Source organism: Nannobrachium achirus (assembly GCF_963921795.1).
Source record: "Nannobrachium achirus genome assembly, chromosome: 12".
Classification (NCBI taxonomy): Eukaryota; Metazoa; Chordata; class Actinopteri; order Myctophiformes; family Myctophidae; genus Nannobrachium; species Nannobrachium achirus.
The window spans coordinates 45,311,562-45,330,738 of record NC_137832.1 but is presented as its reverse complement, the minus strand read 5'-3'; the positions used below and the strand labels follow the sequence as shown (position 1 = coordinate 45,330,738).

At 42.9% G+C, this 19,177-nt stretch overlaps 1 protein-coding gene across 1 annotated transcript in view; it reads right to left on the bottom strand.

The window, feature by feature from the left end:
• kank1a (KN motif and ankyrin repeat domains 1a) overlaps nt 1-1,757 on the bottom strand; it is a 45,043-nt gene extending 43,286 nt beyond the window's left edge. The window contains exon 1 of the mRNA XM_080738095.1: nt 1,515-1,757. The gene's annotated coding sequence lies outside the window, so the exon portion shown is untranslated. The remainder of the gene's footprint in view (nt 1-1,514) is intronic.
• Between the last annotated feature and the right edge of the window lie 17,420 nt (nt 1,758-19,177).

Below are 19,177 nucleotides of genomic sequence, written 5' to 3'. Positions count from 1 at the left end.
AGAAGAGTAGATCGGTTCGATAGCTCTCTGCTCATACCGATGTTTATGTTTGCACTCTTCATAGACAATTCTGAGAGAATTCAAATTAGATATGGGTTGGTCACCAAACTGTTCACCACACCGTCACCTTGTTTCAACATAGAAAACATTTTTCGGGGCAACAATAAATATTTGGAATATAAATAAATAAATAAATAATTAAGCGGGCAAGACAGCAATCTAATCTTGGCTGATTGCTTTCTTATTTATTTATATTTTAACTGATGAAGGTATAACAATAAAAGTACCGGTTTCGGCAGTGATTGCGAACCGGAAATGCAAGTTCGACCCCGGAACTACTCGATCTTTTAACCCTTGGCAGCCATGTTTGTTTACATTTGAAGAAAACATTATGGCCTCTATCTTATGAATGCCTTTCCAAGCAGATTTTTTTGTTTTAAAGCTGTGAACGGCGTGCACAGACACGCGGGTGCATGATCCGTGCACCATCGTGCATGTTAAAAGGTAAGAAAATGGTGTAAGGGAAAGACATAGGACGCCATTTTTGGGTTACAGGACGATCATGCACAGATCACAAACGCTACTGGCAAAGACCATGGCAGGTGGTAAATGATCAGTAATAGACCTTTTTCCAGAGCGCTGCGGTGTCGCTGTGCGAAGCGGTGCCGCTTGACACCACAGTTATTTGGTTGCTGCTCTGAGAAATCAGTCTATATAGGCTTAATGTCGGACGGAAACCTTGTATGTCCAAAACAGTACATTTTCAGGAAAAGTAAAAGTAAAAATTTTCAGGAAAAGTAAAAGTAAAAGAACCATGTAACCAAAGCAATTTTAGTCACAAGCTCTTTATAATACTTTTCTTGGTCAAATATTGATAAAACCGGCAGAGAGACTACCCACTTTAAACCTGGCGTCCCTATTTAGGTCATGTCAAAAATGGTAATGGTTCAAATCGTTCAAAAACAGCCCAAAAGCTGACAGATAAGCTGGTAGGTTTGCCATTTTCACCACTTTTGTAAGACACTGGCATATGACCAAAAGAATGCATTAATTTATGAAGAAAAAAAAACATATAATAAGGTTAAATCATGGGGACAAGGTTTCCGCCGACAGCGATGACAGGATACTGCTGCAGGACAACGTGCTACTCTGGATTAAATGCCATTTTGATACTTCTACTATGTCAGATGTGCCAGTGAACACATTCAAAGAATGTTGCTCAACAATTCAGTAGCAACAAGCAGAACAATTTCTAATCAAAGGAAATACTAATAATAATAAGTTAAAACAGACACTGAGGGATATATTATGATGAGGTGTTGTTCTGTACAAATTATGACAATATGAAAAAAGGCGTAATGGAGAAAGTCTAAACATTTTTTTTAAAAGGTGCTTTAGCATAAGCATCTTGAATTGCTATGTTTATGCTAACTCACATGCTTTATATCAAAACTGCAAATCCGCAACAATGATGAGAACATGCGTTTGTCAATCATTCGCCAAAAACAGTTTACCTGTAACTCTCATTCTAACGTCGTCCGACAGCATGCAGGTAGCGAGTACAAGTGAATCCACATAGCCCTGACAACTAGCCTATAGCCCAGCGATCCACAAAGAGAGAGGGAGAGAGGGATAGGTTACCAAGCTAAGATTAGCTGACTTCCTCAGATGACAGCCAAACGATCTGTGTACTATAAGAGGAAACAGTACTTTAGGCAGTTTGGGCCACCCCAACGCGTCCGTCTGTCCGTCCGTCCAGCCAGCCAGCAGCCACCAGGTAAAGGGCCTAAATTTTGAGACTAATGACCTCCGGTCACCTCCAGAGCCAGACCCTGTCTGGACTGACCTTCAACTTTGAAAAGGGTCCAAAAGGACAAAAACAATGGTGTGTAAGGCATTGCCCTTTCATAAATAATTAACTTGCCTGAAGAAAGAGTCAGCATTTCTCCCGCCTTCTGCCAGCTGAAGGTGGAAACGGGGTAAATAAACAGCCTTATCACCAAACATGTGGCAGAACACCACCCTGTAGCCCATTAATCAGTGTTAAAATCTTTTTGATGGGCTCGAGTAAGAGACACATAAAGCAGACAGACTCATCTGTCCCAGTAGTTATCTGGCTGGCTACTGGTATCTGTGCCTCCCATTATCACAGTACAGTCAAAACAACGCTTTGCAACTCTTGCCTTGAATATGAATAATTTCACTACTGACATTAGATTTCAGTCAGCAGCAGGTGGCCTCTGAGTGATTATCAATTCGTTGCGATTGAATAAGCAGCATAACACAAACAGTGTTCATTTATAAGTCAACTACTGAACTAAAATCTTTAGGTAGACATAGGCCTACAGTAAAATCCACAGCGTGAATTGTGTCATCCGAGTATGTAACCAAATGGACCGTGTACATTTAACGAGGAATATTTCTACGCGTACTACCTCATTTGTTGAGCAGTGGAAGGGGGGTTTAGGTGTGTCCCATGGGGGTGGAGTGGTCATAAACAAGGACTGTCTGAGATGGCTGGTACACTATGACCCATCTAGTTCACGTGTCAGGCATGTCAAGTGCTGTTTACAGTCTGCTACAAGGCAGCAGCTCAAAATATCCCATAATGTCAGCAAGACGACATTGTCCATTTATATTAAGCCAAGATTTCATTTTCAGCAGCGTTTAAGAGGCCTTTGTTAGGAAATGATATTTAAGCCCCAATCAATTTAAGGGGCCTGACTGACTGAAAGGTTATTGGCCATTATATGATGCAAAGCCAGTTGCACATAGTCCATTGCTTCCCCAAAGGAAACTCAGAAGATCTAGATCTACTATTTTTACACCAGTACAGTACACATCTACAACAGGCCAACCAAGCTTTCCTCATGTGAGAGAGCCAAAGGTAGCCTTGTGTGGCTCTTCAGTTACCTGACACGGCTCTGCAATCTATTTAGGAATTTGAGAATTTAAGAATGCTGCGGACTGAAATGCCGGTGAAACTTAGCGAGTCCTACAGGAGTGCACGCACACAAGCATTTGCACATGCGTGCACGCCCAAACACACAAAACGTGGTCAAGAGAGGCCAAGAACAAATGTCAGAAAGGAAGGCAGTAGCAGGATGTTTTCAAGCTCCATGGAGTAAGATCCTCTGTGTTAATCTATCCATTTGAAACTCTTGAGAGTGTGCAAATGTAACCATTGAAATTGACCTGTAGGGTCCATTTGGTTACATTCAGAATACAATTTGCAGTCTGTGTGGCTGTGTGTTCACAGTAAAAAAATCTCTCTTGTTGATCTGCCACCAGGGCGTTCTGCAGCACAGACCAAACAACCATATTCAAATTCTTAGATTGCAAAAGTCAAAGACGAGAAGCTAAGTTGACGACTCACCATAACTCACAGGACAACACGAGACGAAACAGACCATGCCATGCAGATCCAAGCAGGGCTGTCAGAGACTGTGACTGTCTGGAGACCGGGTTTCAAAACGGGATGAAAAGGGCTGAAACATCTCGTCTCTTGTCATTAGCCGACACACATAGACCGGATCAACTCGTTTTGTTCCTCCTCAGCGAGTTACATAAATATTAAGGACGCACATATTGTATGCTCACTATGCTGGTATGACAGGTGCTGCAGGTGCACGCCTGTTGCCAAGTTACAAGAACCCAGTCTGCAGGGGTGTGTATGTATCTGCATTGCAAAGGAAGCCGACACAATGCTTTTACACGCTACAGGTGACCCGTGGTAAGGAAAACAAAAGCGGATGCAAACTAACGCCACAAGATCTCTGACAATACCAGACAACACCACCGCCTCACTAAAGAAGTGGGTAGTCGTCAAGGGCTGACAAAACTGTGACGAGTTTCCTCACATTTTCCACAATAAAAAAAAAAGAAGAAAAAAAAGAAAACACAATCCCTGCACTTTGTGCAAGTTTTGCAACCCAAATGTCAACCAGTAAACAGAGCGAGTGCTTAGGTTAGAGAGGCCTATAAAGGGTTGAAAAGTTGCTACTGTGAATATTCAACAGGGCTGCTTTTTCCTCTCATAAAAGCCTCACTTTCACTGGCCGTGGTTTTTAATGGAGGAAAAACGCCCCGAGATAAAGCTGAATACTTCGGTCTACGTATCAGCGGGGGCTCCAATTTGTGTCATGCACACACACACGCACGCACGGTTTGCCATGTAACCTTCCCAACCAGTGAGAACGGGGGAGTGGCACGTTTGTGTGTGCGCGAGTGTATACATCACACGGTATGTATGCATGCGCAGGAAGGCGTGTGCAGCTGCATAACTGCCCAGCGAGTGGCGGCTACTTGTCATGTTCACTCTCTGCATCTGGCTCTCATTAGGACCGGCCTTTGAAGCTTTGGAGGGGAAGCCGCTGTGCCAACTGTGAAGGAGGAGGCGGTGTGGGGCATGGGAGGGGGGTGGGGGGGCAGACACCTGCAGGACGGTTGACATGGCATTAGGGATGGGATGATAATCGTTATTGTCGTGAAAAACAAAACGCTCACAATAATCGCAGAGATTTTAATGTATCGTGAAATTGTCCTCCGTCATACGCTGGGATCAATTCACCTTTGATCCACTTAAATCTTCTACAATTGGTAAAACACACCTGTAAACATACTTGATACAGTCTTTTTTTCACTCTACCTTTTTTACCTCTTTGCCAAAAGAATAGCCGATCTGCTATTTTTTGGCAAACGTTTTTCCCCAGAATATGGTGGTCGATGAATTTTAAGAGTATTAGGCATATTTTGATTATCGCGATAATATATCGTAAATTGCAATTGTTTTGGTCACAATAATCGCAAAACATGACATTTTCGTATCGTCCCATCCCTACATTGCATGCACATGGGCCGCGGTGCTGAATGCTGCTGCTACTGAGGTTACCTCTTCATAAAGCTATCCCGCAAGAAAAGGAGTGAGGGCTGAGGAATGAAACTTAGCTAAGCGCCGAGAGTGTTTTTCTTTTATCCCACAATTTTGTAACCCATTTCTCACCCAGTGCCAATTGCCTAAGATGTAATCCTGGGCACTGATCTCCCTCTGCCAACCTGGGGAGGCCCCCGAACTGAGCTCATGCTTCCTTCAGTGCAGAGGAGTGAGCAGGCTGCTTCTTATCCCCTGACAGGGGGAGCTTCCCCGGTTGGACGCAGCGCGTGGAAGGAACACCACGTTATTCCATCCAATTCCTTTCCCCTCCATCAGGCGCCCGGCTGGCCAGGGGGAGGCAGTAGAGAGACCAGGATTACTGCATGTTTTTGTTAGGGTATCTACCCTAGGAGACACGGGGAGAACATGCAAACTCCACACAGAAAGGCCCTTTCGCCAACCCCACCTAGGGTATGGGCACTGATGACGGAGGATTTCATGCTTCCACCATCACACTTTCACGACAGAAACAACATGGACGAGGAGGAGACCGATACCGACTGGCTAAGACAGCCTCCAGTGTTGGTTTGTTTTGACACTTGCTTTGGCAATGTAGATGTATGTTTTCTCATGCCAATAAATCAGTTTTGAATTTAATTTAATTGTGTGGGGTCTACGCCTCTCAAGTGCTCTGCAGTGTGTGTTTTGACAGAGCAGATGCAACTAGATTCCCAATAATGGATAGCAATAAAGTTATTGAGCTGCAGCATGTTTTTGTCATGAATAGTTACATTCTTTGCATTCCATTCAAATGCAGTACATGCCGAATAAAACTGGATCATGGTCCCATGGATATTTAAAAGCTGACGTTTCTATCTAAGGGGTGAAACATTTTGGTGGCATGATATCAAATTAAAGATGAAACGCCCCTAAAAAAAAACACTGCTCCCTAACCCACAGCATGAGTCTCTAACGTACCATACCATCCGACTAAACATAACACCCACAGGTACGTTAAACAGAGGATGACGTGATCATTAATAGGCAGTCAACTCACTGTAATCGGTTTGCACACGTTTTTCTATTTTTTTGGGGGGGTGGGGGTTCAACTTTCAACTCGATGCCAGCTGTTCCTTCCACAAAACCACCCACAGCCCTTGTGCACCATGATAGAAAATGTAGTATCTTATTTCAACTTCAAGTCTACAGCCTTATAGTAATTATAAAAATTAAAAGATGACACAGACGCCCCATCATTACACCAGGCACGTGCACACAGACATCAAAGGGGGCTTGAGCCCCTGCCCTTTTATCAGTCTGTAAAAAGTGCCCTCTCCAGACCATGAATGCAGTTTTTACTATGGTGAAAGAAATGCATGCCCTCTTTCCATGCAAGGCAGCATTCACGAGTCCAAACTCTCCTGAACTTCAATCTTATGTTGAAAGAATTGCGCTCTCTGTGTAGAAATCCATGCCGTGGGGTGCCTGCTGACCTACTGGTCCAGGCGCATACCACTTAGGCATTGCCACATAGGCAATTCCCAGTCTACTGTCCTATCAATAAAGGCAAAAGCCCTAAAAAAACAAATCTTAAAAAAAAAGAAATCCATCCATCCATCATCTCCAGTACTGACTTGATTATGCTTAGTTCAGTGTGGCATCAAGCACCGATAATAGCCGACCTCCAAGCTCACAATGCGTTGTGAGCTTGGAGGTCTGCTATTTTCGATATTTTCACCAAAAGGCCCTTTTAGAAATGTTAGCCCTGCCTCTCTAACATTCTCTGCACGTCCCTGCATTATACTGCTGTGAAACAACTCCTGTACTCCTACTGCCCCCACCTTCTTCATTTATTTCATCCAAGAAATGAATAGATCAGAAATAGGCGTTCAAAAGTGCAGCGTGGTCCAAGAATGTTCATCTTCCACAGAATGTAGATCTTTGTATTTCAACTTTATAGCAACATTATATTATTGAAGCTAAAAATGGATTTTGGAATGAGGCTTTGAAATTACAGAGCACGAACGAACGCATTGGCCCAGCTGTCAGGCACATGCAATGTCATAGTATCACTATCATTTTGCAATCCGCACACAGACATTCAAGAAGAAAAAAAAGAAAAAAAAATGTATTTCATACAAAAAAACGTTTTCAGAATTCACTCATCGTTCAGTTCCATTGTAACTGTGGAAAAGATTGATACCATTATTGACTTATTCTGGGCAAAAACGTTCCAAAATGTCTATTTCTTTTTTCACTGAAAATAACTGTAAACTCACAGCATCGCAGCGTTGTGGGCTTGTACGGTAGATTGGCTATCTTTGCTACGCAACACAGAGATAAAAAGTATAAATCAAGTGGTTAAATGATGCTCACTCAGAAATGCAATGTCTGTGGGTGAAAGAAGGTCATTTAGTCGTTCTGCCAGAAGATCATTTCTAGGCATAGCACGCTGCAGGGTGAATGTGTAGGACTACTTAATTATAGTTGTCTGTTCAAGAGTCGATCCAATGAGAGAAGAAAAACACATTGGAGGGTGTGCAAAAAAGCACCCATGACTGGCATAAAACAACATTTAGAACATCTATAATTCAGTGCTACCCATATTTTCCTCACACACACGCACGCAGAAGACACAAATTTGTTCAGCAACTATGTTGTACATAGTAAAGTAAGGGAATTTGCTGAGAGACTCAGCTTTCATAGCAAAGTCTATAAAAAGATTACAAAAAGTTTCTAAGCACTTGGTGGTCAGTAGCCCCTGCCTACACACACACACACACACACACACACACACACACACACACACACACACACACACACACACACACACACACACACACACACACACACACACACACACACACACACACACACACACACACACACACACACACACACACACACACACACACACACACACACACACACACACACACACACACACACCTCCCCCCTAACTGAACCCGCGAGATAGGGGTGGAGAGCTCATTTTAGAATGTTGCTTTGGCCTGCGGTGCCTCTAGTGTAGGAATGCACTTCATCTGGTTTAGTACTGTGTATGCAGTCTGTCTGGTGAAACAACAGCTCTCCTCAGAAGACCCCTGTAGCAAGACCATAACACAGACATGCAGACCCCTGTAGCAAGACATTTAACACTAACAGACACACAGACACAGTTTTAAATGATTATGTTGGGCCTCATGGCTTGAAAAGTTTGTGTAGCAAGACCATAATGTTTTCTTTTCCTTCTCTCTTTATGCCTTTAGTGGTAGGATAGTACAGTAGGTTGACAGGAAATAGGGGAGAGAGATGGGTGACATGCAGCAAAGGCCGTCAGGATCGGGACTCAAGCCAGCGACTTTGGACTTGGGAGCCTAGGTGCCCGGACTGGGCCTCCAGACCGCAATGTTAACAGACAGCCAGGCAGCAATCATTACAGGTTCTGTCCTTTTTGCACAGCGGAGTTATAAAGTACAGAAATAGCTATAGATTCCAGAATGTTCTTCTCTGCATCCTTTACAGTACAGCTATAATCAATAGCCCAGGATAAGGGTGAAAAGTTAGGAAAACTCCCAAGGCCTCTGTGCTGACATGGGCTCTCGATCATTAGTGTGGTTGCCATAGTACTTGTCTGACTTTATTCCATCCATCCATCTTTCTCTTTCTTTTTTTCCACTCCTAGATAAACGTTTCGCCGAGCTACTCCTCTCACAGTTTTTTTTGGCACACACTTGGGCCATATTTTAAATCGACTGGCTTCATCAAGAATCGATTCCTTGCATTTTGCTAAGAGATACGTTATATATAGTTTTAATTTATCTAAACGTTTGTGAATTAATTTCCTCCATTGATTTTAATAGATGTCTGACGTCATAGACTGACACAGTATGTTTTTATATGGGAATTCCTAGGTATGGGCTTAATATTGATGACATCAGCGACCTCCATATGAGCATAGAAGGGACAAGGACTGAAAGAGAAATCTCCATATATGGCCATTAATTTATAAGTAAATACATATTTTCCCATTGACTTGAATGGAGTATTTAAATGGTAGGACAACATTCATTTGAAAGTGTGACTCGCGTCACGGCAACAACACTTGCAATTTCCAATTGCATCTTTCTAGTTCCTTTTCTCCCCTTCATAGAACTGTAGTGGAGTCAAAAGTACAATATTTGTCTTTGAAATGAGTGAAAAGTATTTAAAACTACAAATACTCAAGTAAAGTAGGCTACCCACACTCACATAATTTATTTCAGTACACTACTCAAGTAAATGTACTTTGTTACTGTCCACCATTGATGAAGGCTTGAAGGTTTTCAGCAATGGACAAACTGGACCTTTATGCAAACAACAAGATCATGATGTATATCATTAATCAAGCAATTTGGAGTGCTGACTTAGGACTTCTCCCACTCTGCTGCTGACACATTCTTCTCCACCCACCTTTAGTCCAGGCAAAGCAGCTGCTTCTGCTGACAACACTGCCCCCTGGGGGGACCAGCATGCAACAACTCGCAGAGGTCCCAAGAACATTGGGCTTCATTTTGTATAAACAAAACAGAGTAGACCCTTACAAACGTACGTCTAGGCCTAATAGGTATGGCAACGTAGGGGTGGGGGACCAGTGGGTTGTTTAGGAACACCTATAAATTACCCATCACAATCATTCAAAAACTGCTTGCACAGGAACAAGTTGTTGACACCACAACGTTGAGAAAATATCCACCTGAACTTTCTGGTCTGAACATACTGTAAGACTCACAGGCACCCAGAATTCCACATAGTTGATGATTGTGTCCTGTTTGAACACTTTAGCTCCACTATGTAACCTTTTAATAACTATAGAATATTGCCACATTTTGTCCCATTGATTCCAATGAGAAAAAGAAAGAAATCCCTCCCTGCCCTGACTCTGTATCAGGGCTAGGACCCAAAATATATCAAAACCCACATTTAAAACCTTCATCTTGCTCGTGTACAGTAGGTTAATTGAATAATCAAGAAGCAATTAAATTTTTTCTTACGTCAACAAATTGACAACAATTTTTCTTTTTTCTTTTTTTTTTAGAAATGAAACAATCGTGACATTGATTTGAGGTCATATTGCCCAGCCCTAGGTTTTCACTGGTATGACCACCAGTCACAGGCATCTGGGCAATCACGCCAAGGCAGGAAGTGTCATCAACACATAGAGGCTGAATCAGGGGGAAAACGTTTTAGAAGAATGGAGAAGAGTACGAAGAATTCCACAAGCATCACAGTGACCCGGAAAAGTTGCCATGTGGGTTGTGGATCTCAGCCCACTAATAACTAATACCCGGTGGAATACTTAATTTCTTTACTCAAGTAAAAGTATCAATACTGCAATGTAGAAAACTCTGTAACAAGTAAAAGTCCAGAATTAAAAATGACCTTAAAAGTACCAAAGTATTGGTATCAAAAGATACTTACTACAAAAGTAAAAGTACTCATTATGCGGAATTTCCCATTTCACAAGTTTTCAAAACGTATAAAAATATAGCAGATCTACAAGCTCACAACTTAAGTTTTCAAATAATTGTAGTTGAGTAAAAGTACAATATTTGTCTTTGACATATAGTGGAGAGTGTAAAAGTAAAAATATAGAAAATTGGAAATACCCTAAACCCAGTAAAGTAAAAGTACCTCAAAATTGTACTTAGGTACAGTACTTGAGTAAATGTACTTAGTTACTTTACTTTACCCTACCAAATAATATAGTAAAGCCTCTAGCAGTCAAAACCCTGAGTCTAAAAAGAACTAAAGGGTTGTAGTTGTTGCTTATAATGTAATAGCAACTTTGTATTTTGCATACAGTATGTATGGGACATAATGAGCTATATATTTATTAAAAAGTAACAGAAGAGCTCCACGGAGCTACTTCTCAAAACACAAGTAGCAACAGAGAACATTATCACAGCAATACAGCCACTCTTATTTAACTTAACGTGACTCACCATCATTTCACATATCTCACATTGTTTCTTTTAGAATGGAGTTTTCCCAGTGTTCCATCACTGCCTGATCTGATGGTCTCATCTACTCATAATCGTCCACAGTTTCACTGGTGTCAACACTGAACTGCACTGAACTCCCTTCTCCCCAACATGCACTCAGTCATTCTTTCTGCACCCTGCTCTTTGTCCCCCTCCCCCATCCATATTCTCCTCTGTCCAGCCTGCACTTGACCAAGGACAGGCTGGAGCCTATTATTTGTTTAGCTCTTGAGTGGAGCCAGTATGGCTGAGGGGCCCATGGCCCCAGGAACTTCACCGTCCATCCACCCGTGTGGGGGACCATCCTATGTGGAGCACCAATTGAAAACCACCCCATTCGACCATGTGAACATTTCCCACCAACCCGGAGGACGTCCTACGAGGCTTACGTAAAGCCCACCTTTCAGGTGGAGGGCATTTCAGATGGCACACCATCTCTTCAGATTGTCTGGGTATTAGTGGTGGGCAAAACCGTCCATTTCGTTCACGGCAATGATCCGTTCAAATGATTCGATCACGTTCACCGCTCAGTAGTGCGATCGTCCCGTGAAAAACACTATCATGGGAGCGTTTTTATTACATCGCGAGTACAGCCTGCCCTCCCGTCCTGTGCGCCAGGGGCTATTAGGGGGAGGGCATGGAGGGTATGAACGAAAGTGTGAAGGTAACTGTTTAAGGAAATGAACGAATCGTTCATGATTCTTTCTTGTGATTCATTCTTATGAACAAATCACTCATGAAAGACACATCACTACTGGGCATTACGTGGCATGACATGTCTTATCTGCATGTGTATACTGGGTTGAGGTACAACACCATGCCTATATCAGTGCCAGCAGTCCAGTTTGTATAGTTTAGTGAAGCTAGTGATAAGACTACATTTTAGCAGACTAAACATCTGCAGGAAAACATCTGAAAGTGTGCAGATTACAAGATATATAAAGATAGGCCTAGGCAGTCTTTGTGCGGTGTAGGACTAGTAATTATTGTTTTTCAATTTGCTGCCAAGAGAAAATGAGAAAAGGAATAACATCTTGGTACTCAGTCATTTTTTACACTGCATGGCTGCATGCATAAAGGAAATAAGTAACACAGACAAGTTTTAGTCTTTGTGAAAGGTTACAGACTTAAACATTTGAGGCAAAACAAGGTTGGCGCCAAAACCCAGACCATCCAGTTCACCTTACAACCTTGTAGTAACAAGACTAGCGACTCTAGCGGGCTCCCCTGTCAAACCCGGTGCTTTCACTCCTCTGCTGTCAGCTCCGTCAAAGAGACATTGAGGGAGAAATCCCCCCATTTAAGTGCTCTCGTGTTTGCTTTTGTGCCCAGCAAGCCCACTCTCCTGACCTTTTGGAGACGGACCAATAAGATTGAGCGCTGCTTCTCCTATGGTGCCCTTCTCTTCTGACAGTGGCCAGACAATAAAGAACAAGCTAATTAAACTGATGACAGCTGGGAGGTCTTTCACTGGAGGGAGGGAGGGGGGGGGGGGGGGGGTTACGACACAGAACTGGGCACAAGGCACCTCCCCACTCCAATGTCTTCACATTTCACAAACAATTTGAAAACACGCCTCAAAAGCAAACTTTTGGTTTACATACACACTGTTGACTCAGAGTGTAAAAATGGAATGAAAAATGGACCCTCGAAAATAGCCGATCTACAAGTTCACATGGAACACCATTGTACGACGAAGTATGAATCAGGCTTTAGAAATTAAAATGTGTTGAAGAGGTCAGTGGAGGAGGTATTTCATTTTCCTCCTATCAGATTGGTTGATTTGTAGTGTTGAAATGTGTGGTTTCAATCTAACGTCTCAAACCATGTGTTGATGTCAATGCGCTACAGTGCTACATGGAGCTGGGAACTAGTGTTTTGAGTGCCGCTGTGTTTTCACTACACTTACTGCTGTCATGCAGTTAGGTCTTTGTGTTTTATATTTTATGTAGACATACCTTGCTCGTTTCCCCCTTTTATATGTTTAGGCAATGGCACTCATTCCATGTGGTTATGGAGACTGTAATTATGATGCTTCTACAGTAATAATTACAATTTCAGAGTAGATGACCGACTGAACAGAGGATCTAATAAACAGGCGCAACAGTTGGGATGTGACAACTATTCTGCTTTCTAACCAAGCATGCTTACTTATGACTTTTAGACTTGCAACAACAGTCAACATTATGTTTTGTGCCACAAAATGTAAACATGTAAATTAGACGTTCTAAATGTTGGTGCATGCATACCATGTTTAGTGCTAGGACTAGGAGGTGTGATAGACTGGTATCCAGACAGACTAGTAATTTTTATAGCTGTAAAAAGTGTTAACCGTGACAGGTTCAACTGTCCATGGTGATAACCTTGGTCTATTTGCCATGCGGGGAACTATCTGAAGAATTTTGGGAGCAATGCAGGCAAACATCCGCCTGTCTTAATTAGAGTCGGCCTCTTTCAGTGAAAGACTGATTGCTGGGGAACGACTTTTGTTTGGCCCGCCCAAACACTTGAGCTGCTGGACCAATAATGATGTTAATGAGTCACGGGCCATCTATGGTGCATTAGCGCCAGGGAATAGAGGGAATTGTTCCAATGTAGATCAAGATCTATAGACAGGAAAAGTTCCACAGCAGAGCAGAGTAAACGGGGACATGTCCCACTGACCCAAGTTTGTCACACAAGCTTGAGCCCGCATGTAGGGCTGGGTGATATGGACAGACTCAAATGCCCAGCCCTACCCACATGTACTGTCTGTATGTTCTGATGCATCCTAAAATTTACATAAAACATCTGCCAATCGCCACCAAGACAAAGTTAGTGACCAAACCATTCTATATCACAGCGCAGTTAACCATAAATTGCAGTTCTATCCTTTATGTTAATTGTAGGGCAAAGTCTGGCTTGTTTCGGAAAGTAGCTTCTTTGGAGTAGCCACTGGGGGGGAGAGAATCAATCAGCGTCCCCTCAAGCACTGGGTTTTCATCTCAAGGGACCGCAGCCCCAGCTGTGCCATGGTCCAAATGCTGGGAACAAAAGAGAGCCGAGTGCTACCAGAGAGCGGGAATGAGAATGACAACTCCCAGCCTCAGGGGCTTTCAACCACAACATTACCATCAAACAACCTCCGAAAGAAAAGGTGTTTCCATTGGAAGTGATATCAAATCCATCAAACCACTTTGCTACTGGAGAGCAGTGAATCCCAAAAGTGACTGTGTGAAACGCCACTGATGAAGGCAATCACAGTGAATGCTTTAATGCAGAAGAGTGTAATGTGATTTGACATTTGAGCGTGAGGACAACAGGTGACAGTACAGGAGTTTCATGTGAAGAGGCTGTTCTACGTGGTTTTGTCCAGGTAATTTCCTCTTTGTCCTTCACTTTAGATCATCTTCTTATCTTTCATCCCTACTGTTACTATGCCCTTGCACGTCTTATAGCTGATTTATTTATACTTGGTTGCACTTCCCTGTTTTAGGTGTGTGACACTAAGTATACATAACCAGTAAGACTCCCTAATCGGGAGATAAGCGACCGTTGGTCGCTTATCTCCACAAATATCACAACCTCCACCTCTCACGTCATACGGGTAGCCATAGTTACACCTGGAATGTTGAATCTCCATATATGGAGATAACCTACGCATCACACAAAGTCTGACCTCACCAGCCCATACTTGGGCATGGACGACTTATATCTCCATATACGGAGATGGCCATATATGGAGATACGATGACATCACAGAGTCCACAGCTGATGATGTGGCGTGATGTCATACAATACACAAACAAGCCCTATATAAAGGGGCAATTCTCACCAGGGAAGAGAGCATTGCCTGGAATGTTGAATCTCCATATATGGAGATAACCTACGCATCACACAAAGTCTGACCTCACCAGCCCATACTTGGGCATGGACGACTTATATCTCCATATACGGAGATGGCCATATATGGAGATACGATGACATCACAGAGTCCACAGCTGATGATGTGGCGTGATGTCATACAATAAACAAACAAGCCCTATATACTGATGCGATACGATGACATCACAGAGTCCACAGCTGATGATGTGGCGTGATGTCATACAATAAACAAACAAGCCCTATATACTGATGCGGAGATATGAGCAGGGCAAAGGTGTGACGTGTGACGTGTGACCGACCGACGGACGGCCGGTGGAGGTTTTCATAGTAAACTGCTCCCTGACGGTCGCAACTAAGTATAAGTCAGGCCTTACTGTTATTATGACCCCTACCCCTGTACTTCTTACCGTTACTATGATCCCAGCATTTCTTTCCATTGGTTTATTATAATGTTTAAGGACAACTTGTACATCTCTCTGGGCAAGTGACAGTGTTGACAAAATAGCAAAAATAAATGTAAACGTGCTGTCAAATATATTCATGTCCATCTGTCGAGCCCTTCGTCCCCAGCTGGCTGCCATGTCTCGGACGCTAGCTGGCTTTTGTCACAATCTCAGCGCACGCTTAGCCGGCCCCATTGTTTATCAAGGAGATAGGAGCGTAGAGCCTAATAAGCTGACATCAGCGGCTAGGTCTGATTAACCGGCTTCAGATGTGTTTGTCACGGATAATATCAAACATGCTAATCATGTCGTTGCCAACCGTTATCATTCCTGCTCAGTCACAGAGACTCTTTAGTCTCGCTATGATAAAGCAACCTTGCGAGAAGCGCAGCGATTAAATCTCATTTGGATCACAGCAATGTTATGGCATTGCTGTGATAGGGAATGCAGTTTGAAGACAAACTGGGCCCGATGATGAGAAACAAGACAAGCAAAGAGATATTATTCTTTTCATGGATGCACAAACGTTTCTGCCACCTACCACTGACTCTCCATGACACAAAATGTTATCATAATATACATTAGAAATACAAGTAAAAGCCTGTGTTCAAAGTTTGACTACAAAATACAAAAGCATTGGCATCAAAATATACTACTAACAGTACCAAAGTAAAAGTGAAAATTCATATTTTTCTAAGATCTGTTTGGGGTAGTGAGTTAGTATATTGGAGACTGTCAGGAAACATAGGGAGAGAGCAACACACAGCAAAGGCCTCGGGAATCGAACCAGTGTCTCGCTGTCAGGCCGCATTAGAACTGTGTTATGCACCTTAACCTCTGGTCTATCAGGCCAACGTCGCACCCAAGGTACTAAAATGTTTGAAAACGTGTCTAACCTTTTTGAAAATAGCTGATCTACAGGCTCACCGCGCAACACGTTGTTCTGAGAGTAAAATAAGACTTATTTTGTTGATGTAATATATGTTTTGTAGTGAGTGGAATGATGTAGTGTAAAGTTTTGAAAAATGAACTTACACAAGTAAAGTAAAAGGTTCTCAAAATTGTACAGTACATGAGTAAATAAATGTACTAGTTACTTTACACCGCCGGAACCCCAAAAGGGGAAACAGAAGGATGGACCCAAGAATGCGAAAGAAAGGAGAATAGACAAGCGAGAGAGAGGGAGGGGAGATACAGAGAGGGTGGATTAATCCCATTAGGGCGGCAGCTAAATGATTTGTTCCAGTGAAAGAGGGAGAGAAAGAGATGGGGAGGGGTGTCACTCTGGGGGCGGTGTGTGTGTGTGTGTGTGTGTGTGTGTGTGTGTGTGTGTGTGTGAGAGAGTGTACCGTCGGGGAGCTGAGGTTCACCTCCTCAGTGGGAACTCTTTTGCTCTCCTGTTCAGATCTCTCCCTGTTAGCGGGCCTCAGCCGTCCTCACAGACGGTCCCCAGAGGGGCCCACCAGGCCAACTGACTGATACACGACGTGAAGGAATTCCAGAATTTGAAATTCTAATTGCTTCCCATGGTGAGACGAAGGAGGAAATGTTAGAACAAAGGAGTGAAGCGTGGAGAAGGTGGATCGAGTATCTGACACGGCAAATTCAGCGTGGAATTCAGCCGCCGGCGCCCGTGACCTCCAAAACGTACATGGGCACATTCACGCCGATTCAAAGGATGACTCCTACGCACTGCCTGGAAAAAAAACCTCTGCAATTAAAAAAAATACTATAACATACGATTAAAGAGATTAGGGGGAGTGTGTTAACAAGACTGCTGACACGTGGTGTTATGAGCAGCCCTGGGCTGCCTCTGGGCCTTCCTCACAAGGCTGACAAACGCAGAGTCCAAATCTAGGGCAGTCTGTTAACACGTGGAATCATACTGTATATCAAACACACACACCGCAGGCCCAAAACAACCCTCAGGTATGCGTGTGTTTGTGTGTGTCCTTGTCCTTCAAAGCTGACAGTCTTGACAGACACATGGCTCGGTTCCATTCGGTGAGAGTGCTTGCAAACAAAGAGACTCCCTGTCTTCGTACAGTGCACTTTCTGGAGTTGCAGGACGTCATAACAATAGCAGATGGATCCTTGGCACTGAAAAGGCTCCATCTCCTCTGGGTAAGGAAAGATGACTGAAAGACTACCCTTACTAACCTAAAAAACAAAATAACTTGACTTCCCTGCCACACACACAGTCACACACACGTACGTATTTCTCCCTCCCCCTCCTTTACAGGACTGATTAAGAAATGTGACAAAAACAGACTCTTGAGTCTGAGTCATGAGTGACAACTTGATACCTTAGCTCATACTCATCTGCCACAACAACACGCCAAAGGGCAAGGCAAGTAAGGCAACATTGGGCCAAATAGATCACTGCAGAAAAAGAAAAAGGCCTGTAAAAATGTATGTAATTATGATCAAACCCTTCTTCCAACCTTATTCCTAACCTCAATGAGTGACTTTGCAAACCCACACTTCCAAACAGAAGTAACCGTAGGGCTAGAAGACATGGAAATAAATCAAATATCATGATAATTTTACCCATTTTGACCAAATATCTATTTTGGAAAATAAATGTGTGGATTTGAAGATCGGGGACCATTTTTTTAAATGTGGACAATTATTGTGATTTAAGTGATTAAAACACGTATGCCATATGATATCACAATAAAATACAATATCCAAAATCCCAGACAATATCTATTCTTGTATCACAATATTAATATAATATTCATATAATATTCATATAATATTGTTGATATATTGCCCAGCCCTAAGGAAGCAGATAAGCAATGTATGACGAGGCTGGATGGCTTGCTGCAAATGCAGACAATGTGTACAGGTGCAAAAGAAAGCCTATTCTATTTTCAAAGCCATTTTCAAAGTCATTTTCCTAGATCCTACTCAATCTCTCTAAAGAAATCACACAGCACTGAACATAAAATGGCAGGGGGAAAAAAAACATGTCCAAATGCTCAAATTACGAGCTTGTAATTTGCCCTGCCCAGGGGGCACGGCTCCATGTACATTCAAAGCAGGGCTTCCGAGCCCTTGTCAACGCAAAGGAAGCTGTAATAACTGTGGGACTACGGAATGACTTCCGTGTCATCCTTTTCATTACACTGGCCTCGGCTAGTGACTGTGGGGTCATAGGCTAGCAAAACAGAAGCATGCCTTCATAGGTATAATGCAACACATTGTATTGTGTCGGGAGCGGAAAAGGAGAGGAGAGCGAGAGGGGGACTCATCCCAGTGGGAGTCGCTTGGCCTACAACAGCAGTAGCATTCCACTGGAAACACTGTGGCATTATCACAGCCCTCTGTTCTGTGGGAGGATCTTCACATCCACTGTGACAAAGGGATTAAGTCTTACGGGCATTCTGGGAATTTCTGAAGGTGACTTGTTTTAGGAAATGTTTTTATCCATTTGGAATCTGCTCTCATTTCTGATTGTTTGTTTTCCGTAAATATTTATTTATACAGCTCTGCTGATAGATTGTGGGCATTTACTTAGCCACTTTCATGTTGGTATCACTATTTTGGGCACAGGGAAATGTCTTCAAAACTTTCAGTTTTTTTAAAATCTTTCAAAAGCTCAGTGTGAACTTTTAGATTGCCCATTTTGGGGTCGTCGGGGTGTGTTCACCTCATTAGCTGACGAAAACACTATTCTAGACGCATGCCCGGATAAAGATTAAAATCAGATCCTTAAGTTACGATGCCAATAGGCATATGCATCTGAATGTCTCTTACCAGTGAGAATAGTGCCTGATAAATACCATGTGAACTTGTAGATCTACTAGTTGCGGTGCACAAGTATAACTCAGGCCTTAGGTTGCTCAGGGTGGCATGCTTGTGGCACCCACATGCTTGCAAGCATGAATTGTTATGCCATCGATACTGAACCACTACATAATTCATTCAGACCTCATGACTTTCAAAACAGACAACGGGTTGTCTGCAAT